Below are 27,674 nucleotides of genomic sequence, written 5' to 3'. Positions count from 1 at the left end.
TGACTTGAAACTTCAGAAGGGTGTCAGCATCCAAAAGAACGCGCCTGATTGGGCCTGGCGCGGGGGTCATCAGACCTGTGTTCTATTCCTGGCCTCACCGGTAACTGTAGTACTTGATGATCTCTTCTAACTGTGCGGTCTGCTTTGAGCTGTCGGGTCAAATCCTGACAAGCATTCAAAAATTATTTTCCCTAAAATGGTGTTTCTTTGTGCGAGAATTTTATAGATGCCGCAATCTTTATCAAATGTTTGCACACCTTTGGCTGTTGCTGTGCCTGAAAGCAGAGTGATGGCTCTTGCCTCCTCTGGCGCCTGCCCGCTCTGGGGCCTCGGGCAGATTATTCAGTCTCTGTCTTTTAACATCTGTGTCTGTAAAATGGGTGATCCTTCCAGCCCCTAGAATTGTTCTGAGAGTTTCAATGAGATAATGTCCGTAGAGAGTGCATACAAACACTTCAAAATGGGTCTTCGTCCTCGTCTACCCCAAATACTACCTGACGTGTGCAGTATGGGATTATTTTCCGTTTGTAACCGTGTTGAACCTGTGTGAGAAGAAATGACCTGTTTCTTATCATGTGTCTTGGGAAAAACTGTTTTCTTTGAAAAACGGGGGGGGGGGGAAGGGGGGTGAAGGACAGCGCCCAGCTCAAAGGATCCGGTTGTTCCGTCTTGAACTTTGTCGAAGGGACTTCCGTCCTTACTGGGTCATTCGGCGCAGTTATGCGGACAGAGGTTCCTGGTGGGAATGGACCTAAACAACTTTCCTGGTTCTTTTGGTTTCTGGTGTCTGTTACACAGGAGCTGAATCTGGCTTTGCTCCGAATACTGCTGCCCCCGGAGCGGGGGTGGTGGCTGTGGCTGCGGAAAACCCACTCTCAAAGTTCAGCTGAGGGGGTGTAGCAGGTCAGCCTCGTGGTACCCAAGGGAATACCTGTCAGTCACATATTTTCGCGTCATGGCTGTGCACGTGTCCTGGAGTTGCTGCCTTCGTCCCATTCTTCCTTTCTCTGTGGCTGCTTGCCTTCTTCAGCGTGTGTACAAGATGGGCAGTTAGAAGTCATACACGGTAGGGCATCTTTGCGGGGCGTTCATTCAGCTTCCCCTTGGCTGTGTCCCTCTTCTCTCTCAAGACACTGTTGGGCCCAAATCACATGAGAGTCTCGGGTGTTGGTGCGTTTATACAAATCGCAGCGAGCGTCCCACAGCTGAGCCGCTCGGGTGACGGAGAGCCGGGCCTCGGGGTGCCTCTTCCAGCACCGCTGCGTGATCTGTGGACCGATCGATGAATTACATGACCTTTGATGCTAAGATAATGCCTGAGAAAACAGGAGACCTAATAGAATTGAACCTTAAAGCACCAGGAGGGGCACCCATGTTGTAAATGATACAAAATCCCGGGCGTTCCAAAAATAATACCTTGTTTGGTTTTTACACACATTGCAGTTTTCTTCAAAATCCTGAGGAGATGACTCCGACGGCAGTGACACGCGTCTTCTTTCACACCGAGCACACGTCTGTGTTGTTTGAGTCAAAGACTTTCCGTGTCTGACACCTGGACGATTGTCCCTTGAATCCTGGCTGGCCTTTGTGTATGGCTCTACCTGCTGTTAGGCAGACAAATCCAGTCTGCGTTGGGTTGTAGACAGGGAGGGAGCCCCGACTCCGGGAGCTGTCTCAGGCGCAGCTAACATTAGAGAGAAGACCGTGTGATCCTCCCCGACTCGGGAGAGAAGGCAGGTGCCTCCAGCGCGTTATTAGCCTCTGGGAGAAGAAGGTGAAAAGGCACCCACCCTTGGCTGTCTTTCTCCTCTCCGTAGTTTTATGTTTGCACACCTAGCCCAGTAGGGATTAAGCTCATGTTATTTGTAGTCCTAGTTGCCGGTGTATTAATATTTTCTAAACTAAAAAATTCTTTTTTTTTTTTCTTACCCACTTCCCATTTTCAGAGCTAAACATTCCATGTAGCTCAATTTTTTAAAAATTTTGCATATTCACCGAGCACTGTAATTAATGGGTGGGATGTCTGTAATGAGAAGCAAGGTGCCATTCGTGGCCCGCATTGCAGCAGGGAAGGGGAACCACATGCATGCTTTCCGTGTTTGGCAACGTGTGCTGAGGGCCCTGCTGGACAAAGTGTGCACCAGAGGCTGGGTTTGGGGGCTGCCCGAAGGCTAATTGGAGGGTGTAGTGTTTGAGCTTTGAAAGAAGGATCTGCTTTTTGACAGGCGGTGGTCGGGAGGGTGGAAGGAAAGTGGCTTTCCAGCTGCAGGAAGTGGCACGAGCAAAGGCACGGGGGCAGGAACTTGCAGGCCGTGCCCAGCGCGTACCCTGGCGTAGTTGGAGAGGAGGTCGCAGGGCAGGTGCGGCAGGACTTAGGCCAAAATTACGTCCTGGAGGTAGACTTGGGAGACCCTACGCTGTCTCTGAAGAGGGCATTTGGGAACCCCCAGAAGTCTTCTAAGAAGAGGGCGCCTGGGTGGCTGAGTCGGTTCAGCATCCGACTCTTGATTTCGGCTCAGGTCATGACCTCTCGGTTTGTGATTTCAAGGCGTACGTCGGGCTCTGTGTTCACGGTGTGGAGCCTGCTTGGGATCCTCTCTCTCTCTTTCTCTCTCTCTCTCCCCCCCCTCCCCCTCCCTCTCCCTCCCTCTCCCTCCCTCTCCTTCTGTTTTTCTTCTGTTTACAAGCGTGCGCTCTCTGTCTCAAAATAAATAATACATTTGTTAAAAAAGAGAGAAGGGGGAGCATTCTTGAGCGGCACAAACAAGACATAGAGACCAGAAAGGAGGTTCTTGTAATAATTCTCAAAGTAAGGTCTCCAAGTAAGACAAAAAAATGGGGGAGTTGAAAGTTACTTATGGAACTAGAAGTCTGTCTTTTATCCTGATTTTCTCCATTGAGAATGTGCCTGTTTTGTTTTTTTTAAGTGTTTATTCATTTTTGAGAGAATGAGAGAGAGTGTGTGTGCCTGAGTGGGGGAGGGGCAGGCGGGGGGAGGGGCGGGGGTTGGGCAGAAGATCCAAAGCAGGGTCTGCGCTGACCGGCGAGCCCGGTGTGGGGCCTGAACCCACAAACCGTGAGATCATGACCTGAGCTGAAGTTGGACACTCAACTGTCTGAACCACCCAGGTGCCCTATGTCTGGGCTTTTGTTGTTGTTGTTGTTGTTGTTGTTGTTTTAATGGTACTAAGGGGCAGCCGGTTTTGATATTTCGGATGTCTTGTTTTTAACTTGGGGTGATAGTATGAAAAGTACTGGAGGTTTAATATTTTACTTTGAGAAGTAACATGAAAACCACCCACTTCTATCAGCCACGTTTCTGGAAATGAATTCTGTTAAGTATGTACATAATTATTGAATATTAATTGTTTATTTCTTCAGGCAAAATATCTTTTGCATAAAGCACATTCCCCGAGCAGAGAATAACTACTCTTGAGAAAGGTTTTCAGACTGAGTAATCAAGACTCTGTTAATATTAAGAGGTTAAGTACGACTCTAGCATTCGGTATGAGCATTCAGCGTGGAGTTTTATTTGACTTCAGATTAAAACCTTAGGTAAACAATTTTCTAGCCTCATTAATGCTTAATCTATGTTACGTAACAAAGCGTGGACTTCCTGAATAGGTTGATACTATTGGGGACACAGTTGTGTTCCAGGCGCGTAACCAGAGGCCTCTGTTCGCAAGTGCTGTGCCCCCTGTGCCCCCCGGCCGGCGCTCCCCCGTCACCAGAGCCGGGTGCCGCTGCAGGCTCTCGGGCTCCTGTCTGTCCCCACAGAGCCAGAGTCTGCACAGGAACCCGCTCCCCTGTTGATGAGAACGCTCGGTAGGGCTCACTCAGGAGGCCCTGCTGTTCACAGAGGTGCAGACTTGTGGGGTTCTAAGCCCATATGTCACATTCGTTCTTAACGTTGCTTTTATTCTGTTCCGGTTGTAAATTACTTCACTGTTAGGGCTTAATTTTGTTTTTCAAATTATTACAAAGTATTTCAAACATATAGAACAGTAATCTGGGTTTATTTGCATTATCAATAATAGAATTTCTTAGTATAGCTTCCCTCTTCGTATCTTTCACTTTTTCCTAGAAACACAATTGTAACTCCGGTCATATTTCACATAAAAACTGTTTTCTTCCTCTTTCCTTGTGGCACGCAGTTCACTGTGTGTGAGTCAGTCAAGCCTAGATCTTCTTTAAGTTGCTAAGAAAACCTTTTATTTGAAAAAGTGATATTCTCTTATTAATATGAAGTTCACATACTTAATACTGTGGCGTTTTCAGATGTTACTCTCTCTCCCTGGCACCCCTTTATGTATGGAGAAGAAATATACATATTTTGAGAGGTTGGCAAGATTGGGTCCAAGGCGAGACATGTGCCACACCTTTTTTTCTTAATAACGTGTCCTCAAATAGGTACAGATAAAGTTGAAATTTTCCATTCCAGGCAGAAGCGATTACCAATAGAAACAGGCACTAAGTTTGGCAGCAAGAACTGTGATCCTATAGCTCTTTCCATGCAGGGGTTTGTTCCCACTAAAATGAAGCAGAGGCTTGAATCTTTTCATCTGATAGTCTAAACTGTGTGGCTATTTAGCTGGGCAGGGGTCCAGTTTTGACTAGGGCAGTCTAAGCGGGATTGGTTGATTCCCTTGTGTAAGTGAAGCAGTTAAGAAATTTGCATGTAAGGAATTTTTGGTGCCGATGTTGGGGGAATAAAGAGGTTTTTAGGAATCTGTTAAGCTCTTGGTTTTGGTTCAGGTCATGCTCTCAAGGTTCGTGAGTTGAAGCCCCACATTGGGGCTCTGCACTGACAGTGCTTGGAATTCTCTTACCCTCTGTCTGCCTGTCCCCTACTCACTCACTCACTCTCTCTCTCTCTCTCTCTCTCTCTCTCTCACTCTCTCTCTCTCTCTCTCAAATAAACTAAAAGAAAAAAAAGAATCAGGTGACTTTTTAATGTTTTTTTTTATGTTTATTTTTTTAATGTTTGTTTTTTGAGAGAGAGAGACAGAGACAGAGAGAGACAGAGTGTGAACGGGGGAGGGATTGAGAGAGAGGGAGACAGGATCTGAAGCTGGCTCCAGGCTCTGAGCTGTCAGCACAGAGCCTGATGCGGGGCTTGAACCCACGAACCACGAGATCATGACCCAAGCCAAACTCAGATGCTTAACCGACTGAGCCACCCAGGCACCCCATAATCAGGTGACTTATTAAAACAAGGCCTTGAATATTTGCTGTTTTCTGTGTAAATGTCTTAGGCCTGTCCTTGGCTTTATCCTACACAACAGAATTGGAGGAAGTGGTGTACAAGTATTTTGACTGTGTACGATGTATTGCTTATAGACATTGCTCCCAAATGAAACCACCTTGGACTTGTAAAGTTACTGAATACACTGCTGCTTATAAGGATTAGTTATTTATTTGCTGCTGGTATTTGCTAACCTGTATTTCTTATGATTTGACTGGGTCTTAGTTACCTGGTGACTTTGACCTTTATACCTAAGTAGACTCACCCATTTTATTAGCTAGTAACACAAATGGAAGGTTTGAAATGCTCTTTAAGAAGACTTCTAAGCTGTGATTACTGTGCTTATATTCCATGTGTTTACCCACTTGGAGCTCATATTTTATATCATAAATGGATTTTTCTTAGCCTTAATAAGATCGATGAACCCATCCTAACTTTGAAACTCCAGTTTACTGATGTTTTAAAAATAAGTTTTAAAATGTATCTGAAGTCATAATCCTTGAATAATTGGTTCATTTTAATCTTATTTGAAGTTATGCCCTTGAGGAATATGTAGGAAAATAAAGTAGAATAAAAATTGTATTGTTTTGAAAATTGTGAAGTGAGGCCTTCCCCTCAGTCTTATTCACAGCTGCTCACTGGTGGTGGGAAAGATGGCCCCCCCACCCTACTTCCTCTCATAATACTTCTTTTTTCTGTAATTTGAAAACCATTAATTGTATACTAGAAATAGGAAAAGCAAGCAGGAGAAACCTATCTGGGGACACCAGAATTCTGTTAAGCTAGGTTTTCTTTTTGAGATGTTAAATTTTTAAATTAAGTTTCAATATCAGTGACCTTTGTTATTTTTCCCACTTTGGAAATAAGACTCTGTGTTCTGCTCAAGTGTCTTAAGCCCTTCTTCTGAAACCTCTAAATTGTGATGTCATAGTTCCCAGGATTTGACCTTCGAGGTGTCTTAAACCATCATCATGGTTCTCAGTGGGCAAAGTTGGGAGTGTTTTGGGAACTACTGGGGGGAACCTTTGGTACCCAAGGCCTGCGTTCTCCTTGAGTTGTCTGTGGTGTGGGAGAGAGCGCTTCCCCTCGTGGAGTTCACAGTCCACTGAAGAGGCGAGCAGGGTGCGTGTTCTTCTCTGGAGGGTGCGTGAGTTGCAGTCACGGGGACCCTCTGGGGCCCAGTCACAGGGCTTGGGCTGCGCGCTCGTGAAAGCACGTGGGCCATTTTCTCTGCAACAGGTGGCCATCACACAAGGAGCCCAGCTCCTGTCTCAGAAGAATTGTATGTTGTTCTGCCCTTTAAATATTACTACTTTCTTTTAGTCCTGGACTTTAGACACTGTTTCATTTTTTCTTCTATGCATTTCTGTTCTGCACACATACATGCATGTATGTATTTATGTAGAATATAAGGCCTTTTGGGGATGGACCTCGTTTTAATACTTCTTTATGTCTCCTTTAATTCCCTGTAATAGGCCTTTACTTGATATGACTTTTGTTTTTAACTTAAAGTTCAGTTAACATGTAATGCAGTATTGGTTTCTGGAGTAGAATTCAGTGATTCATCACTTACATACAACACCCAGTGCTCATCACAACTCTGCCCTCCTTAGTACCTCTCACCCATCTGTCTAGCCCATCTCCCACGTACCTCCCTCCGTCAGCCCTCACTCTGTTCTCTATTGTTAAGAGTCTCTTGTGGTCTGTTTCCAAACTCTCTTCTCTTCCTCCCTCCCTGTATATTCATCTGTTTTGTTTCTTAAATTCCACACATGAATGAAATCATATGGTATGTGTCTTTCTCTGATGACTTATTTCACTTAGCATAATACGTTCTCGCGCTATCCACATCACTGCAAATGGCATGATTTCATTCTTTTTGATCGCTGAGTAGTATCCGATTGTATATATATACCCCATCTTTATCCATTCATCAGTTGATGGACATTTGGGCGTCGTTTGACTATTGTTGATAGCGCTGCTATAAACATCGGGGTGCATGTACCCCTTCCAGTCTGTATTTTATATCCTTTGGGTAAAATACCTAACAGGGCAATTGCTGGATCATAGGGTAGTTCTATTTTTAGTTTTCTGAGGAACCCCCATACTGATCTTCAAAGCAGCTGCACTGGTTTGCATCCCCACCAACAGGGCAAGAGGGTTCCCCTTCCTCCGCATCCTCGCCAGCACCTGTTGTTTCTTGTGTTAACTTTAGCCATTCTGACAGGTGTGAGGTGGTGCCTCACGGTGGTTTTGATTTGCATGTCCCTGTTGAGCATCTTTTCATGTGCCTGCTAGCCATCTGGATGTCTTCTTTGCAAAAATGTCTATTCGTGTCTTCTGCCCATTTATTAACTGGGTTATTTGTTTTACTTGATATTTCTTAAAAATGAGGTGTGTGGCTGTGTATGTTCACATGTGTGAATGATGGGATGGAAATACAGTATAACCATAGATCGATGTATAACTATTGGTCCTAAAAGATTAAAACTTGTCAGGGATTTTAAGGAATGGTTTTCCTCATTTTTGCTCCTCGTGTTGCTTTTCATGATCTGCTTTGAGGCTGTTTTAAAGACCAGTTGAAACCTGGACATCCTAGGCCTTGGACTGTGTAGCAGACAGAAAATCCTGGTTAACTTTTCTGTCCCAGGACAGTAAGACTAGGACTTGGGAGTCACTGTGCCACGCTTGGACTTTCCTGTTCTGTTTATCACAGGCAGTAAATCAACTCTGCTGTTTGCACAGCAATTCTGTTTTCTAGATTATTTATAAGATTGAAACCCATTGTTTATTTTTCTCAGCAGGTTTATTGAGCAAGTCAAGAATAAAATATTAAGCAGTAGAGCAGGCCATTAGCCAGTTGCAGCTTGGTTTCAAAATTATCGTGTGTGTGTGTATGTGAGCATGAGTGTATTGTGTGCACAGGAGGTGAGAGCCAAGCGAGGTGAAAGAGGCTCAGTGTTGCCAGATCTCTGCAGCTTTGCAAGGTTCCTGTGACTGTTTATGGATTTTTCCCCCCTTTTAGTCAGTTAGTGAGTCACCATCATATGCCATTTTATTATCTTGAAAACAGTCTGGAATTTTTCTGTGTCTTTGCCGTATGAGTGAAATCCCACTGATGTGTTCTGAACGATACCAAGTTAAAGTTTTTCCTGTGATGCTTTGGTTATGTATTTTCAGCTGCAGCCATTGTCTCTTTGTTCCTATGTGCAGGAGTTGAGATTGTTCTTGAGTTTGGCAAGAAGTGATGACTTTCGTGTGTTTGATGATTTTAGGGGGCTGGAACAGCATAAGTCCAATGCCCTTGGGACTCGGTGCTTATTGATTTAGGCACACGCCTCCTGTGATCATAACTTGGTCCTCCTTCCCACTTCTGCTCTGTTTTGGAAATGTACTAACAAGGTACATGGAAGCAGGTCAGAGGTGTGTGGCCTTCAGTTGTCAAGGAAGGTGTTTAAGTTGTGGAAGGAGAGTCTGGAATGTGTGGAACAATAGGAGGGAGAATTAAACTTGAAAGGAAGCAGGCCCAGCGGATCTGCGGACATGGCCGGCTCCAGCTGGGTAAAGCAGGCAGCAGGTGACGTGGGCAACAGAACCCTGTAGACATCTGGAGAATGGGGGATAAAAAGCAAAACAAAACTTTCAAAAATAAATGTTAAAGTTGGCTTTGTCCTGCGGACTGAATTTGCTTATCAGAACTTGAAGCCCTTATTTCTTTTGACCATGTTAAGCCTGTCAGGTGATTCAAGAGACAAGTCCATGCGCTTCCCTGTCTACCAGAGTATGTTAGGTCTGTTAGATGATTAGGCAGAATAATACACTTCAAGGATGGAGTGCTTCTTAGGTAGTCACTTTGTATTTATATTAAAATGTGCAAGTTTAGGACTTGGAATGTACATCCATCTGTCCAGACTGAAGCTAAAGCATACTGTTTGCTTTTGTGTTATATTCTCCTCTCGTTACTGATTGCCCAAACGCTAAAGCACGTTACCAGGCATGCCTATACTTTACTGTCTTACCAAGTTTTTCTAGAAATCAGTGACAGGGTGTTTAGATAGGGTGAACATAAAAATTTATAGTTTATTCCTGGGGCGCCTGGGTGGTGGCTCAGTTCAGTGTCTGATTCTTGATTTCAGCTCAGATCATGATGTGGGATCAAGCCACTCCCATGCTGGACTCTCGGCTGAAGCCTGCTTAAGGTTCTCTCCCTCTCTCTCTGCCCCTCCCCTGCTCATGTGCACACGTTCTCGCTCTCTCTCTCTCAAATAAATAAACATTTGGGGAAAAAAATGCCTCGCCAAAGAAAGTCCTTGAAGTATCCTGGTTTTGAGGAGTTCCCTAACGCCCGAACCCCTCTGCAGCACGTCTTCAGAGTCGCTGCCCTGCTTATTCCTGAGAACCTGGTAACTCTGAGCCCATTAAATGCGGGCACGGCGGTTTGGGCCAGTTCCATTGTTTTAGATGTCCTCTGTTTATGAAGCGGGGATCCGACGCCCTCCATCTGCCTTGTGGTGTCCTGGTCGAGTCCCTGGATGACCCGGAGACGTGGTGCCACGCCCCCTCCCTCACAGAGGGACCCTCCTCAGGAGGGTCAGGGCCGTGGACACGTCTCCTGCCCGGGCTCCCGTCCGAGCGCGCCGCGACATCCCACGCCACGCGCTCTAGGTGAGCTCCTTTGGACCGTTGTCGTTCGGCCCTCCCGGCAGCCTCAGGCCGCCGGGGGCGCCCCCGTCCCCCACCCCGGCCTTCTCCCTCCCCCGCGGGCAGGCGCGGGTGTGAATTCAATGCACGCTTCCTAGCGTCACAGAGAGTCACGTGAGAGGTTTTGTTTCTTCTGTTGAGTTTAGCACATCTTAAGGTTAACATTTTTAACCCAGCTCTCATTTCCCACAACGAGCAAGTGTTAGTATCAGGACTTGGTAAGAGACACCACCGGGTGCAGCAGCAGCGCGCGCTCGGACCGACCGCCAGGCCGCTGTAACACCTGGAGGCACCTGAGCCGACGTCCGGTGCCAAGCCACAGCAGCCCGGTGGGAGACGGCGGCCTCCTTCCTTGTGGGAGGACCACCGGCTTTAGTCGCTACCCGGACCTCCCCCCGCAGCCCCCAGGAGTCCAGGCGGGTAACCAGGTAACCGTCCCTCGGCCCCGCCCGTTCCTGTGCGTTTTGGTGAAGTCCGACTGAAGACTGCGACAGCAGTCGTGTAGAAGACGCGGGCCTTTGGTTTCCGGCAGCTCTCGAAAGCCACGTTCGAATGACGGCGGTGGTCTAGCTTCTCGTCCTGTTTCCCAGTTAGCACTGCTGGAGGACGCACGGGCCGGGCCAGAAGGTCTGGAACTCTCAGCCTCACAGCCACTGGCTTGCATAAGCACGCGTCGTTGGCCATCAGGCTGACCATCTCCTCTTCTCAGATGCTGTACTCCCTCTGCTGGTCTTGAGACCGCGCGGCTCTGCCGTCACGAGGACACCGTCCCTTCCCCAGGCCTTCGACTGTGTCTGTTGTGGAGAGAAACCAGAGAACCCTTTCTGGCCGCGGGAAACGATTGCCGTTCTCAGGCAGGCCTGGCAAGGAGGTCCCTTCTAGCGCTGCTCCCCTCACATCCTGCCCCTACACTACTACGGGACATTTTCACTCTTTGGGGCGCCCCCAAATCCAGCATTTCTCTGTTTGATTTTTGTCCCTTACACTTGATTTCTGTCCCTGCCAGCCCCTGCCCTCAGCCCGGCCTTCACCCCATCCCCCAACCCCCTGTACTCACGGCAGGAGCCATTTTTTATAGCACACATAACCTTTAAACCAAAAAAAAAAGTCCGTTGCTTATAACAAAATGAATCTCTCTTCTGCTTTTATTTTGAAAAGTCCTCCTTGTTGTTTAATGTGGAGGATATTCGTGCTGAAAGCCTGTTCCAAGTAGGCATTTGTGCATCCCAGAGGAACTTTTGATTTATTTCCTTAACTCTGCCCTCCTTTCTCTGTGGTTCAGAAACCTTTAATGGTCTGTGAAGCCATGAGACTTCAGTGCAAAACAGAAGTCGTTTTAAGAACCCTTCTGCTACATAAAAGGCCTGCCAGTTTCCACATGCTGGGTTTCTGACTCCCTGACAGGCTGACCTCTCACAAATTTTGGTTGTACAGCAGGGCATCCAGGGTTGGGGCCTTGATAATGGTTTTGTGAAATATTTTTTCTCCTCTCCCTCTCTTTGAAAAGTTGTAATGAAAATTCCGGGCTCTTGGCCAGCCCGTGGGATGTGATACAGTAGAAATGTTTCTGGTGCCCTTTGTTACTGTTCGGCTTTGATTAGGTTTATTTCCCGTAAGCTTAATTTTGCTCCCCGCCCCGTCCCCTGTTTTATGGCTAAGGAGGTTAACTGAGCCAAGGTTATGTATTTTATGACGCAAGCTGCTGCAGCCTTACGAAGTCACTGCGCTGGGCTTTTGTGGCAGAAAGACGGGGTGGGGGGGGGGAAGCCACTACCCCTCACATCCTCGTGTTTCTTCTCACCAAGGCTGCCTTCTCCCGGTCGTGCCTGCTTCCGTGGGAAGAGTGTGAGCAGCGTGCAGGCCGCGTGGCTCGCCCTGCGTCTTCCAGCCGGGGTGTTCCCAGAAACCACCGGGCACCTCGTCTTGAGATTTTGTTAAGTTAGAAATCGTGGTAGACCTCTCTCCCGGGTTGCTGCCGGGTGGAGGGAGGAGGTGGAGGGCCCTCCGGAGCAGCAGTCAACAAACGGTGACACTCCTTTGATCTTTCTGGTGGTTCTCCATTTCAAAAGAAAGAAGTGGTTGCAGCTTAAGAAAGTTTTTTTTTTTAATACTGCTTTGACTTTGTATTTATAGCTCTTTTCATCCTTGCAAATGAGAGCACTCTACAGACATGATTTCATCAGTTCTGATAGCCTGGGAGGGTGCGGCGCTCTTGCACAAGCTCGGGAAGGAGATTGAGGCCCGGTGACAAGCAAGGGGCCTTCCGTCAAGGGCACCATCTAGGTCGGGAGAGGGGGTGAGCCGGGAGCAGAGCCTCCGTGGGGTAAGTGCTAGGGTTTGGGGCCGAGCTTGCTTTTTATAGGAGGAAGATGAGACGTTACCATCACCGACACCGTGTTCACAGTGGGCCCCCTTGGCCAGTTCGCGGGGGTGAGGTGCAAGTACGGGTAGCTCGTTCGTGTCCAGGAGCTGTTGAGAGGTGGACCCTGCTAAGCTACCGGGGGGCGCTGAGCTTGCGGATTCAGTTTTGAATTTGGGCGTGGACAGTAGACCTGACGTTGAATTCAGATCTAGAAGCTGTGGTTCAAGTTTGTGCCCCCACACGATCCACGCCCCCCCCCCCCGCCCCCGGTCTCCCGTCGAGGGGTTGTGATGTGGGGAGGTGTCGTGTCCCTGAGAACGGGCGTGAGGGGGTGTCGAGGGTCACTCAGACACTGTCCGCCTTCTGAAGAATCGTTCCGGCTCTCAGCCTGAGGCCTTTGCTAACTGAGTCGCTAAGGGAGTAGCCATCCTTTGGGCCCGCGGAGAAGAGGGGTCGTTGTCCCCGGTGCCTTGTTGGAGCAGAAATGCTTAAGTGATACTTTGAGCCCCCTTCCCTAATTTGTGTCCCCATTTCCTTGGGGCCCTCGCCGCCTGCCTGTGGCCACACCGCAGCCGTGAAGCAGTGGCGCCCCTCACCTCGCGCCGGCTGCGCTCCGGTGCAGGCGTTCGTGTGAGGGCTGTGGGGTTTTTTGCTCTCCCTGTTTAGAAACACAGATGTCTTACATCTCCACAAAAGAATTTGGGAAATAAACCTATTTGCGGGAAGATCCGCACGAGTTTGACATGGTTTCCTCAAAGCGCCTTGTTCACAGTCCTTAGCAAGTGCGCTGCCCTTCTAAATCGGGCCCCCCTCCACCTTTCTCTCCCTCCAGCCTCGAGTGTCCTCAGATGCCTGCACAGCTGAGCAGGAAATAAGGTTCCTTTTTTCCCTAAACTAGTCGTGCAAACAAGGCCAAAGAGGAAATTGCTCATTCTTTGGTATTATTAAGTTTATTTTTAGTTTCCTAGTACTTGATTTATCTTGGGGGAAGGAGAGGGATAAAATGCAGTGTCTCATGAAGGGAAATACCGGACACGTATCTGAAGGTTTCTTACTAAGTGAACAAACTTTCCATGTTGGATGCTTTCTGACTGGCCCTTAAAGTGTATTTTTTTTCTTTTTAATTTTATTTATGTATTTAGCCAGCTACTCGGCAGACATTTGAGTTCCTGTGTGGAACCATGACTTTTTAGGTAGATGCCGAGGATATAAAAACGAGGAGGACATTTTCCTCTACCCTTAAGACGCACGGAGTCCGCTAGGACAAACCAGCGTGACTCTGTGCGGCGACTGCTGCGCGCAGACGCGCTGCTGCCCTTGTGGTAGGTTCTAGAATTCACAGAGCAGCTCCCCGCGTCTTACCCTCTCTCTTCTTCGTCACCGTCACCGGAGCAGTTAGGTGACTACGGCTGAGAGCTGGGACCCAGACCTCTGATTTGTCCCCTCGTCCTGCCCGTACGCACCCATGTGAGAGCTCGTGACTGGTGGGCTTGTCAGCTCTCCGGCGGCACCTCCTTCCTTCCTCCCGGAGATTGCTCGGGACGCGTGCGATTTCCTGTTCTGCCCTCCCTGTCCTCCGACGGGTTACCCGATTGCTCTTTTAGTCTTCTCATCTATAAAATGGGGATAATAGGACCTATGTCCTGGGACATTTGTGAGGGTTAATTGAGCACAGGCATACCTTGTTTTATCATGCTCCGCAGATACTGTGGTTTTTTGGGGGTTTTGTTTTTTTGTTTTTTGGTTTTGTTTTGTTTTTGTCTTTACAAATTGAAGGTTTAAGACTCCGGCGCAGGAAGTCACTGCAGATGTGGTGGAAACAGCAAAAGAACCAGAAGTCGAGGTGGGGGCTGAAGATGGGACTGAATGGCTGCCATCTCAGGATAAACCTTTAATTTCTTAATTTTTTTTTTTTTTAGATTTATTTATTTTTGATAGAGACAGAGCACAAGTAGGGGAGGGGCAGAGAGAGAAGGAGACCCAGAATCCGAAGCAGGCTCCGGGCTCCGAGCTGTCAGCACAGAGCCCGACACGGGGCTCGAACTCACAACCCCGAGATCATGACCTGAGCTGAAGTCGGATGCTTAACCGACTGAGCCACCCAGGCGCCCCTAAACCTTTAATTTCTTTTTTTTTTTTTTTTATTTTTTTTTTTTCAACGTTTATTTATTTTTGGGACAGAGAGAGACAGAGCATGAACGGGGGAGGGGCAGAGAGAGAGGGAGACACAGAATCGGAAACAGGCTCCAGGCTCTGAGCCGTCAGCCCAGAGCCCGACGCGGGGCTCGAACTCACGGACCGCGAGATCGTGACCTGGCTGAAGTCGGACGCTTAACCGACTGCGCCACCCAGGCGCCCCAAAACCTTTAATTTCTAATGGACGAGCAAAATAAGTGGTTTCTTGAGCTAGAATCTGTTCTTGGTGAAGATGCTGTGAAGATTGTTGAAATGACAACAAAGGATTTAGAATATGACACAGACTTAGTTGATAAAGCAGCGGCAGGGTTTGAGAGGATTAACTCCAATTTTGAAAGAAGTTCTACTGTGGGTAAAATGCTAGCAAACAGCACTGTGTGCTACAGAGAAATTGTTCATGAAAGGAAGGTTCTGTCAACATGGCAGACTCCACTGTTGTCTTGTTGTAAGAAATCACCGCAACCCCCCCCCCCCCCCCCCCCCCATCAGTCAGCAGCCGTTAGGTCGGGGCAAGACCCTCCGCCAGCAGAAAGATTACAACTCGCTGAAAGCTCGGATGATGGTTAGTGCTTTTTAGCAATGAAGTATTTGTAATTAAGGTGTAGACGTTACTGTTTTAGACATAATGCTATTGCACACTTCATAGACTATGGTAGAGTGTAAACATAACTTCATATGCACTGGGAAACCAAGACGAAATCCATTTGACCGGTCATTTGACTTGCTTCACTGCGATACTTGCTTTATTGTGATGGTCTGGAGCTGAACCCACGTTATCTCTGTGGTATGCCTGTACTTTGATGGTCAAAATGGTCTTATGTGTAGTTGTGAAACCTCAGCTATTTTGAGAAATCGAAAAGCCAAAAATCTTACACAAAATTTCACAGTTTGGAATTCTAGATGGCATGTTTGGCTCACTTACAATCCACATTTCTGTTACGCTCTTCAAATAATACTGGGGAAACCCCATAGAACCGTGTCGTGTGCCCAAGATGAATCGCGGGGATTCATGTTGGGTTTTGGCTCTGCCCTGTCTGTGAAGTTAGAGTACTGGGAGTAGAGGTTGAAATTTGGAATTCTAGAGTGGTGACAAATGTAGGTGATTTGGTCTTCCCAGAGTATTAGTCCCTGTCCCTCCATCTTGCTGTCTTCAAGCTCTCAATTAGGATTTCTAGTAGAGAAACCGCGGGCTTTCCACGGACTGGGCTGCAGAGATCACTGCTGTGTTGTCAGCAGGTGGACGTGTGGGGTGGTCCGTCTTCAGGGTGGAGGACTGGGCCTTGAGCTCCTGTTGGCTGAGGCTTCTAATAGCCCTCCAAATTTACACACAGAGCAAATGAAGGGAATTTTAAAAGATACTTGTAAATTTTCATATATTTTCTGGAGATACTTTAAACTCTAGTTTATATAGTTTTCATTCGTACCAGGATACTAGTAAACCCATGAGTAATTGAAAGCCACTGAAGTTTCATGGATTAAATTGTCTTTGGTTTACTTAGTTGCCCAGTTCTAGATACATCAGAGTTGAGGGTTATTGTTTTTCTGTGACCTATGCTATTCAAGTGGTGTTAATAATAGAAGTAATGCCTTGTTTGTGCTTAGGTCGCTTTGTTGAGAGCGACCCAATATGCCAATAATACAGAACATTCTGTATTATCATTAAAGCATGTTGACCTGTTAAGGCCCCAAAGCCAACCCTATTTCATAAGTAGAATTAAATGAGACATGAAGAAGGGGAAGTGTTCACCCAGAGCAATTTAGCAGATTTTTAGAGTGAGTCACCATGAGAAAAGAGGCCCCCCAAGCCAGTGCTTGCTGTTTTCTTGCTACGGTTCCAAGTGGAAGAGCCCAAAAGTTAGACTCTGTGGCTCAGGCCTCACCAAATAGGACCCTGCATCTTCCTTGGCATGTATTTCCTTTAGTGGGGATAGAGGTAAGAACTGTTACATTTGCGTCCTTCCAGAACAGCTTAAGACTAAAAAAACTCAAATGTCCATGGGGTGCCTGGGTGGCTCGATCGGTTGAGTGTCCAACTTTGGCTCAAGTCACGATCTTGCAGTTCGTGGGTTCGAGCTCTGCGTCGGGCTCTGTGCTGACACCTCAGAGCCTGGAGCCTGCTTCGGATTCTGGGTCTCCTCCTCTCTCTGTTCCTTCCCTGCTCACACTCTGTCTCTCTCTCTACCTCAAAAATAAAGATTAAAAAAAAAATTTTTTTTTAAAACTCCAATGTCTGGAAAAGTAAGATACAGAGTGAGGCAAAGCGTAAGATAATATCTGGCCAAGCAGTATCGTCTTGGGTGAGTGAGTGTCTGGTCACTTAGGAGCCTGCCTGTCCGTGTGCCTTCTTAGGATCTGACCACATACTCCTTCTCGTGCTTCGTGATGAACCTCCATTACCTCTTTTAGTGCACATCTTCTTTGGGTAGTACAAACTGTATTCCTGACCATGCTCTGGGTAGTTTAGAATTCTTACATTATTTCTGTGAAATACAAACCCTTGAAAGTGATCGCTGAGACGGCACATGGTGCTCACCGCAGCGGTGTCTTTCTGTGTAGGTCACTCGCATCGTTCGGAGTGCTGCTTCACGAGTGGCTGAAACTTGCATCACAAGTGTCCCTCCAGATCGCCCAGTCGATGGAAGTGTTTTCACCACAGTCTCGCAGCAGATGTTTACTCTCTGCACACTGGCTTCACAGATTCGTGTAGATGCTCCCCTTGTAGATGGACTCCACCGCTAGTGTGAATCGTGACTGCTTTGTGGCCGTAATTAAAGCTACTAAAAGGAAGGATGGGGGTGATATGGACTGTGTTCAAAGCAGGTGTTCAGTTTTGACAGAGAAGAGCCAATGTTTTATCTTTGCTGAATTTTTAGAAAGCTAGAAATGAAAGGTGAGACCCAGGAGAGAGGGGAGAGGGTGTCCCCCAGGCTTGTTACATATACTCAGTATCCAGGTGGGTAAAAATATGAGACTAAAAAGATAAAGGATTTGGTTAGAGTAGACCTTTTTGATTTTTCAATTGGATGATACTTTGCTGATTGCTATTTTTTTTACAAGGCCCTCTGCCAAGATTTTTTTTTTTTTTTTAAATCTCAAGAAGAATGAGGAATTGTAATCTTCGGAGCATAAAAATTTTTTTTAGTTTATTTTATTTTTTTAAAAAATGTTTGTTTTTGAGAGAGCGCAAGTGGGAGAGGGGCAGAGAGAGGAGGACAAAGGATCGGAAGTGGGCTCTGCGCTGATAGCAGGGAGCCTGATGGGGGCTTGAACTCAGGAACCGTGAGCTCATGACCTGAACCAAAGTCGGACACTTAACCAACTGGGCCACCCAGGTGCCCGCAGGTTGTTTCTTAAAAGATAAGTCAAGTTGGTGTTAGATTGTTACACTCATTCATTTTGCAGATATTTATTGACAGTCTACGTAATGCCGAACACTGTGCTAGATGCTAGAAGTGTATCATTCGACAAGAGATAGATTCCCTGGTTCATGGAAATTTTAAATCTATAAAGTAGACAGATTAAGTGAATAATCTCTTAAGTATGTAGTTATAAATCCTGAAAAGTGCTATAAGGGAAAAGTACCGGATATATAACAGAGGGACCCAACTTCAATAAAGGAGCGTCTGAAGATGTTTCATTTCAGTTATGACCCCAGACATGAGAAGAGAAGGATGGAATCAGAAGAACACCCAGGCCAGGGCACCAGGCTGTATAGAGGCCTTGGAACAGGATGACCTTGGAATTCGGGTGGGACTAAAAGAAAATAAGTGTATGGAGGTGTGTTGAGCGGGGCGAGGTAGAGGTGACGGGAACGGGTTAGATCGTGGTGACCTTGCAGGCTTCAGCGGTAGTGACAGCATCTACTGAGGGCCTCTGCTGTGCCAGGCACTGTTCTGGGTGCTTTACGTGCATTGATCGATCGGCCTCCTAGATAAGAGGCCGCGTGCCTTGCCCAACTTTATGAAGTAGTCCGGCCAAGATTTGATCTCAGTTTGGTTTCAGGATCCATAATCTTAAACACCGTGTAACGTTTTTATGTGGAGAAAAAGGGTAAGGCATTAAAGAATTTTCAAACAGGATAAGTAATAAGTAATATCAGATTTGTTTTGTGTTTTATAAATACATAAATATATATTATATATATATGCACGTACCTATGTATACGTGTGTGTGTATATATGATGCAGTGTGGAAGATGGGGTGAACAGGTCACGAGTGGAAGTGGCGAGACCAGGCAGCACCCTTGGCTCCTGTGGGCGCGTCTGCCCCCTCTGGCTCCACAAATGTAAGTATATGCACAGAGCCAGCCACCGGGAGAAATCTTCCAGTGCACGAATGGGACAGCGAGGGAGTTTCTGAAACGGCTGTGAGTGAACAAAGAGCAAGACAGTGTGACCTGGCATACCCGGCAGACGTTCGGGGGTGAGGGTTTTGCCTGGTCTCCCGTGCACGTCCTTCGTTTTCCAGGTTTTCCAGAAACATACAAGTAGGTTGACTTGACATAATTTTGTATCACTTGAGCCTGCTTGTTCTGTAGATTAATTTGGAAACTGCTGACATCCGTAGAATAGTCATTTTTGGCCTCCTCTAGAAGCACAGCTCTGCTTCTTTTAAGCTCATTTGGATAATTTTGAAGACCACCCTGGGGGCGGTGCCTCACGTCCCCCCATCTCAGAAGTACGTGGCTTCTAAGGAGTTGTCGTCTTATAAGGGCCCCGCTTTCTTTAAGAAATTACAGCGTCCAGAGAAACAGTGATCCTGGCGCTGGGCGGGTAAGGGAAGGGAGGGTCTCCCGCCCGAGGCCTGTGCTTGGATGTGTAGGGCTTGGACACAGGTCGATGCCCGGCACCAGGATGGGAGGCCCGCGGTGGCTTGCTGGCGGGCTCGGTGGGCTCCGCTGGGCCAGCATCCGGTGATGGGGAAGAGTGAGAGCGGGGAAAAGAGAAACTACGAGCGGCACAGAAAAAGTTAAGCAGGGGCAGAGTAACCCCCTTCCCCCGCGGGCTCACCAACAGGAAGTACTTGGTAGAGGTGAGAAACCTTTTTTGTTAAACGGCAGAATTCAGAATGTTTGACAGTCTTCTGGTTTTTTGTTGTTGTTTTAGTAAATGTTGAGAAATACAAAAGAATCCTTGTAAAATGCGTGTTTGGTATAAAAATAACGTAACGAATTCCTGTGTACTGCCACGAAGTTCGAGATTTCGTGGAGCCTTCCCTCCTGGGTCCGGTTCCCTGTCCTCGCCCCTTAGAGATAACTGCTATCCTGAATATTGGTATAATCCCCTTCCTTTTCTTCATGGTTTTGCCTCAAATATTTGTATCCTTCCACAACATATTGTTTACGTTTGCATGTTTTTGAACTTCACGTAAATGGAATCGTGGAGAAAGAATACGTTTCTGCACCTAGTTCTTTTCACTCACCTTTATCCTGACCTTTAACTGCCACGTGTAGTTCTGCACAATTTCACAGCCTTGTGCAGACATAATACATTTTGCTTCTGTTTTCTGCTGTTGACAGACATTTCAGTTTGTTCCAGTTTTTATTGGTTTTTTTGTTTCTGTTTCACTATCACACACAGTTCTGTGACTGTGCATGTTGTAAAGGTCATTCCTTAAAGGTACACCTAGGAATACAGTGTTTGCGTTATAGGTACGCATATCTTCTCTTTTACTAAATAAAGGGATTATTTCCAGATGTATATAAGAGTTCCAGTAATTTCATGTCCTTGCCAACATTTGATAGAGTCAGACATTAAAATGTTTGCCAGTATTGTGAATTTTGGAGTATCTCAGAGAAGTTTTAGTTTGTATTTCTCTGATTATTATGGATGTTGAACACGTTGTAGTGCATTTATTGGCTGCTGGTTTCTTCTTCTGTGAAGGGTTTATGTAAAGCTTTTGCTCATTTTTCAGTTGAATTGTCTTTTCTTTTTGATTTGTAAAAATTCTAGATGATCCTTATTTTAAATAATATATGTTGCAAATACTCGTGGCTTACCTTTTGTGTTCTTTTTTTTTCTTAAATTTATTTTTGAGAGAGAGAGGGAGAGAGACAGAATGCAAGTGGGGGAGGGGCAGAGAGAGATGGAGACACAGAATCCGAAACAGGCTCCAGGCTCTGAGCTGTCCACACAGAGCCCAACGCAGGAGGGCTCGAACTCACGAACTGTGAGATTATGACCTGAGCCAAAGTCGGATGCTTTACCAACTAAGCCACCCCAGGTGCCCTTACTTTTCATGTTCTTTATGGTAGAATTAGTATTTCTTAATTTTAGTGCAGTTGAATTTATTTGTCTTTATGATTTGAGTTTGTGTTGTTTAAGGAGTGTTTCTTCATGGTTGTAAAAGCAGTCCCCTCTATTTTTTTTTAATTTTAAGAGTTTTATAATTTGGAGCGCCTGGGTGGCTCAGTCGGTTGAGTGTCCGACTTCAGCTCAGGTCATGATCTCACAGTCCGTGACTACAGCTAAGAGCCTGGAGCCTGCTTCGGATTCTGTGTCTCCCTCCCTCTCTGCCCCTCCCCCGCTCACGTTCTGTCTCTCTTTCTCTCAAAAATATATCAACATTAAAAAAAAAAAAAAAAGAGTTTTATAACTTTGCAAAGTGCCTGGGTGGCTCAGTAGGTTAAGCATCTGACTCTTGATTTGGGCTCACACGGTTCACGAGTTCAGGCCCCAAGTCGGGGTCGCACTGCCAGTGCAAATCCTGTTTGGGATTCTCCCTCTCTCTCTCTCTCCCCTCTCTCTGCTTCTCTCTCTCTCTCTCAAAGTAAGTAAACTTAAAAAAAAGTTTTATAATTTTGCTTTTCATATTTAAGTCTTAAATCTCCTGGAATTGGTTTATTGTGCGTGATGTGAGGTAGAGGACCGGTTTTATTTTTGTGCGTGTATAACCAGGCATCCCAGTACCATCTTTTGAGAAATCCAACCTTTTTTCCACTAATTTGTATTGCCAGGTATGTCAGAAATGAAATTTCCAGAAATGTGCGAATCCACTTCTGGGTTCCGTTTTGTTCCACTGGTCTGTCTGCTCTTGTATCAGTACCTTCCTGTCTAGCTTTTGAATAATTGTTGATATTTGGTGTGGCACTTCCCCACCTAGTCCTTCTTTTCAAGAATATTTTGATTACTGGCCCTTTGCTCTTCTGTAAAGTTTTTAGAAGCAGCCTGTCTTGCTCCACAAACTAACCACTTGGGATTTTAAATGAAATTGCATTAAATTGCATCTGTAGATCCTTTGAGTGCTGGGCTTTCCTTATTCCTCCCTTGCCTACTTGGACAGTCTCTCCAAGCACATTATGAAACACTTCTCCACACTGTTTCCTGCATGCCAAGTTGCAGCCCTCCCTTGAGAGAATATAGAATAGATTTCAAAACCTTTGTCTTCTGTGTTATGTCTTTGAGGTAAACTTTGCTTGAAAATCCAACCATAAGAATTTGGGGCCGCTGTTCAATTTGCTGCCTCCAGAAAGGAAACTCGGGCTCTTTGGGATTTTGCCTTGGCTATGTTTCAGAGCCTAGTTCTGTGGAGTGGGAAGGCTTGCTTGTGTGCCATTAATGTCTATGGGACAGTGCTGCCCCAGCTAATAGGAGCTCATGAATGCTCTTACTATTAGTAATGCCCAAATGCGGGAAGTGTATCTTGGCTTGGAATGAGAAAGGTTCCTGGGAAGTTTTCTTGGCTCTGTTTTCTCCTTAAGATTTATATAGGACACAACAGTAATTCTTTTGTTGTTGTTGTTATGGTTGTTGTTGTTGTTGTTGTTGTTGTTGTTGTCTTTCTGACTCCAGGGTAATTTTTAAGGAGAGATTAGTTAACCACAGTATTGCAAGTTTTCTTAAATACACTGGTGTTTTGACCAATGGGACAGAAGTGCACATTAAATTCATAAAAATTCTTTACCTTCTTGGAAGTTTGGAAACTCATTCTCCTTTGCATTTCTTTTGAGTCCTCTAGGCCAATTTGTGTGTGTGTGTGTGTGTGTGTGTGTGTGTGTGTGTGTGTGTGTGTGTGTTTTAGGGGGAGAAGGGATAGAAGTCTTCCTTCAGGAGATAAAGCTCACCAAGCAGCTGATCAGGCCTTTGTAGGCCTTGAATTTGCTTTGTATTGTGGTGTTTTATTTTGACACCAGGAACTAGAAGTACAACATTATCTGATATTCTTAAGGGCCCTTTTGGCAGCCAGGGAATTCCTGGATCTCCTGTGTGAATTAACATAAAGCAGGATTTAAAACTGCTATAGCCTGCCCCGCTACTTATTCAGTCTTCTGTAGGAATTGGACCAGCTCTTCCTTGCATCATTTGCAACTCCTCAGGGCCTGTGCTTTACTCAAGACTTTCTGAGTAGACCTGACCCTCTGTCCAGACAAAGGGCAAGGAGGCGGGAGGCAGCCTGAGACTCTGGAAGGAGGGGCTCTGCGGCATCATTAAAGACATGAATAGTCAGCTCAGTCATTATGCTGTGACAGGTGTTGGTATTCTTTATTCAACTGTTAATTTATGTGTGTAATCCATTTTGACTTTAGACCGTGAACATGTTAAATTTTAAAATGCAATTAGAATACTTCAGAAGCTAGGTTTTCCCCCTGTGCTTCTTCTAAAGAACAGCACTGGACCAAGGAATTCTGGGAACAGAAGATGGGAGGACCTGAGACCCCAGTGGCTGGCAGAAAGAGCCCTGCAGGACTGCTCTCGGGCAGGCAGGCCCCAGGGGAGAATGTGGGCGGGAGGGACTCTCTCTAGTCAGAGACACTTTGGGTTCACTTCTGGATTGTTGTTGAAGTGATTGTGGTCATTTTGTCCGTGGAGAAACACACCCATGACCGGCATGGTGATGGCCAGGCGTTCACCTCTGTTTCGCAGGGGCACTGATCACATCCGCGTCTCGGTTCTGCGCACAAGAGTGAGACATTGTTCAGCTGGGACTTCTCAGAATTTAAGTCATGGGACTAAATAACACGTAGCCTGACTTCTTTATTGGCAGTCTGGAATTACCTTCCGGAACAACTGAGTAAAAGCATACAGAGCTGTGCTGTCTCCTATAGCTAGAGGGAGCGAGGGAAATACCTTCAAAGCCTCTGGTTGTGGCATCAGAGCCTTTGATCCAGATCATATGTGACAAGAATTTTTAAGTGCTACTCATCAAGCCAATTTTCCTCTTATCTGGGGTTAGTGTTCAACCTCTTATCTCTGCTCTTGCCTTAAGCAGCTAACACTTGCCTCTTTATTTGCTGCCCTATGTGAGTAACTGTTGAAGTGATTGCTTGAGTTCCCAGGGGAGAATCCCTACTCTCCTTATTAACACTGTGTGGGGGTGTGGGTGCTCTTAGTAGCCCAGGGCTTCCAGAGCGGCACATCACAGCACCATCCCTGTAGGGAGAACACTGCCACGCCAGTGTGTCTTGAGGGGACAACTCTGCTATCTGTGTCCACGCGGAACTCAGGGATAGAGCGAACTTTACAAACGTCCTGGTTCACCCCATCCCCTGACTACACAGTAGAAAGACAAGCACACAGTGGACTAGACTGTAGAGCCCAGGCCCCCCGAGTCACTGGGCCCCAGGGTGTTTCGGGGTGATATAGTGAGTTGTACAACATTTTTTCCATTCTCAGTTCAGCATCAGAAATGCAGACTCTCTATAGCTTAAACTCCTGAAGGGTCTTCTGAACTTTCTTTCTGCTTAAGGAGTTTGTGATCTAAACCAGTAATTTTCAGTCTGGGGTTTGTGACGTTCCAGTATGTTCCACATTATCATAAGAGAATATTTTTAAAGTTCAGTAATAGAGTTCATTGTAATTAGGTATAATTTTTAACATAAGTATATGTCCTTTGATGTGTTTTAAGAATGGATTTATGGTGTCACGAACTTAAATAATGGGATGTTGCAAGTCCCCCAAGCTCGACCTTTCCAGTCTGTCCATCAAAACTAATTCTATATTGAAGTGTCCAAGGTAGCCAGCTAAAGATTAGCAGGTACGTTATCTTAGTTTTGTTCTCATTCCTGCTGAAAGGCTTAATGATACTGTCTGTTCTCATTCTCTTGCTCATTATCTAAGAGTGGAAAGCTGGGGCTAGGCAGAGAGAAGACTTTGTAAGTTGCCTCAATGAGGCATTTAGGTAACCTAGGTCTCTGTTGTCCTGATGGTTCTGTTTGGGGATTTCAGGGAGAATGCTGACCTCTTTGATCTATGCTGTCTTCATCCTGTGAACTTGCCCCAAACGCCATTGTCATTCACGATGCCTCACATTCCCATGTTCTCTGGCCTTGTTAAGTGCCAGTAGTTTCGGGAGACGTGATAGAGGAAGGAAAGAAAGTCAGTTACGGAGACTATTCTCGGAGAGATTTTTTTTTTTTAATTCAATTAATTAAAATGGTTCGTTAAGTTGAACTTAGCTTTGAGCTTCTAGTCCTTTTCCTAAATGGAAGCAGAATAAAAATAATGCGGTCACTTGTTGAGAACATGTGCCAGGCCCCTATTTAGCGCTTTGATCCTACCCACAACTCTGCCGAGGAGAGGGCTGCCATAGAACCACCCGGTTAGCACAGGAGGGGATAGGGTCTCGGGGAGGCTCGTCAGCCTTCCCTCGGACACGTAGCTGGTGGAGGTCTGGAAAGAACTCCGTACGGGAATAGGGATGCAGGCGGAAAAGCCTTATGTGTTGCGTTACTAGACTGCAGAGGTAGATTCCGGCTCATTGTAGTGTTTCGGTTTGTGGTGAACACAGGTTCATGGGTACAGATGAGAGGCAGCTGTTTGTAGCAGAAGATGTTCGTGGCTGACCCGGGACGTGTGGGTCTCGTTTGGCCACCCAGCCGAGGTTTCTGGCGTTACCAGGCAGGGCTTGACTGTGTGCTTGCCACTCCGGGGCGGGGGGGGGGTGGGGGGGGGTGGGGGGGGGGAGTGGACGTAGCTGACGCGGAAATACGGCCGGTTCATCTCTGAGGCCCGTGTGAGCATTTGAGCCATTTCAGATCCTTGTTTCTTCTTAAATACAATTGTACTCTTTTCACTCAGTTCGGCTCAATGCTGCTTTTTATGTCAGAGTTTTAAAATACTTAAGGCATTTGCTACTTCCAGAAATACTGAGTTTGTTTGCATCCTCCTGATTAGGACTTTGTGCTTTCTTTGTGCCTGGGGTGCAGTTACCCTCCGGGCGGCGAAAGGGGCCGTGCCGGGGCCACCCTGCGGGCTGCGGGCTGTTCCAGCGTCGCACACCGAATGGTCATAAACACCGGCATTTGCGGACCTGCCGCAGTCTGCCAGCCCCTGTACCGAGTGTGTCCCTCGTATCGGCTCTTCTTAATGTCACGGTTCAGTGGGCGGGGTGCTGTGGTCTTTCTCTGTCTTCACAGCGAAGAAACAGAGGCCCAGAGGGGTTAGGTAACCTGTCTGAGTGGCACAGCCTGTGGCTGCCTTTCTCATTCTGAGTGCTGTGGTTCGGGGGAGGCGCGCCAGACGAGAGAGGCTGGACAGTCAGTGTTGAACGTTGCTCACCTCCTCTTTCCTTCCTCAGCGGCCCACCCCCATCACTCGTACGTCCAGACGTACACACGCACACATGTTTACCGTCTGACCAAGATTCCAAGCCAAGGCCCGAGATGGAAAGTGAATTTTTTCATTCACGTGGAGGGAGCCGTGAGTGCCGCCAACTTCTGCTGACATTGGATCCTTGTGGGCAGAGAGTGGACCGGGGATCATCGCAGCCACGGGCGGTGATTTCCCCACTGGTGCCTCAGGCCGCAGCCCGGCCGGCTGACCTTTTCTGGCTTTGTTTTCTTAAAGAGTCGTATCGGGACTTCTAATTTGAAAGCATAATCCCAAAGCCACTCGGCATCTGCCTGCAAAAAGCCTGTGTGTGCTGAAGCACTCCCCTCCTGATAACTGAGCGCGGGGCCTGCTTTCACTCCTCCAGGCAGACTTCACTACGGCCATCTTCTTCAGTGCGCTTAACACAGGCCCCAGCCGTTCGCACGTCACAGACCCGGAAACGTCCAGCCCTTGGAAAATGGAAGTCGTAATTGTAGTGTCCGAGTGTTCACTTGGACCGGAGTCGGACACCCTTGTCAATTCAAGTTAAGACTCCGCCCCTGGGACAGCGTCAGGCCAAGGCTTGTGCGGCTCATCACGCAAGTGATCCTGGCCCAGTGGTTCTGAGCGAACATCCGCGTGTACATGAGGCAACGCTGGGGGACACTTGTCCTCATTGTACATTTGAACATCCCTCGGGACAGGAAATGATTCTCGTTTTTGAGTTACCCTGACAAATTAAGTGGATTGAGGGACTCTTTTGGGGTTGGTTTTTGTTTTTTACTTTAACGCATGAAGTCCCATAGCAGTACTTAATAATCTTGAGGACTTTAATCCTCATAGCTAATTTCCTATCTGCTCGCGTTTACGACAAGTTTGTAAACCCTTCACTGAGAGATGAGCAAATTTCTTATTTCTAAAATTGAGAATATATAGTTTTTAGGAACATTGATGACTTTGACCTGCATATTCTTTGGTCAAGTGTAATTCTGATGCGTGTATGGCTGTGATGCATCTCAGTTCAAATCAGTGAGCATTTGGGGCACCTGGGTGTCTCAGTTGGTTAAGTATCTGACCCTGGGTTTCAGCTCAGGTCATGATCTCACGGTTCTTGGGTTCGAGCCCCGTGTCGGGCACTGGGCTGACAGCAGGGAGCCTGCTTGGGATTCTCTCTCTCTCTCCTTCTCTCTCTCTCTCTCCCCCTTCTCCACTCATGCTCTCTCCCTCTCTTTCTGTCTCTTTCTCCCTCTCAGAATAAATAAACGTTTAAAAAAACATTAGCGTTGGGGCGCCTGGGTGGCGCAGTCGGTTAAGCGTCCGACTTCAGCCAGGTCACATCTCGCGGTCCGTGAGTTCGAGCCCCGCGTCAGGCTCTGGGCTGATGGCTCGGAGCCTGGAGCCTGTTTCTGATTCTGTGTCTCCCTCTCTCTCTGCCCCTCCCCCGTTCATGCTCTGTCTCGCTCTGTCCCCCCAAAAATAAATAAACGTTGAAAAAAATTAAAAAAAAAAACATTAGCGTTTATTGAGCACCTGTTTCATCCCCAACACTGCTAATTATTGCTGAGGATACAGATTTTAGAGGGACCACATCCCTGTTCCCATGCAATTTAGAGTCCAATTGGGAAAAGGAAAAGTGGGGCAT

At 46.7% G+C, this 27,674-nt stretch overlaps 1 protein-coding gene and 1 long non-coding RNA gene across 12 annotated transcripts in view; both read left to right on the top strand.

Moving 5' to 3' along the window:
• Positions 1-27,674, top strand: part of RERE (arginine-glutamic acid dipeptide repeats) — a 424,113-nt gene that overhangs the window by 369,997 nt on the left and 26,442 nt on the right. The window lies entirely within an intron of this gene.
• On the top strand, positions 21,098-26,984 carry LOC122479898. Its single transcript, XR_006296467.1, has 2 exons — positions 21,098-24,476; positions 26,019-26,984. It is a non-coding gene; the product is annotated as an uncharacterized LOC122479898 (long non-coding RNA).

The sequence above is a fragment of the Prionailurus bengalensis genome, chromosome C1 (assembly GCF_016509475.1).
Source record: "Prionailurus bengalensis isolate Pbe53 chromosome C1, Fcat_Pben_1.1_paternal_pri, whole genome shotgun sequence".
In the NCBI taxonomy this organism is placed as follows: domain Eukaryota; kingdom Metazoa; phylum Chordata; class Mammalia; order Carnivora; family Felidae; genus Prionailurus; species Prionailurus bengalensis.
This window is presented reverse-complemented; position numbering and strand designations above follow the sequence as displayed.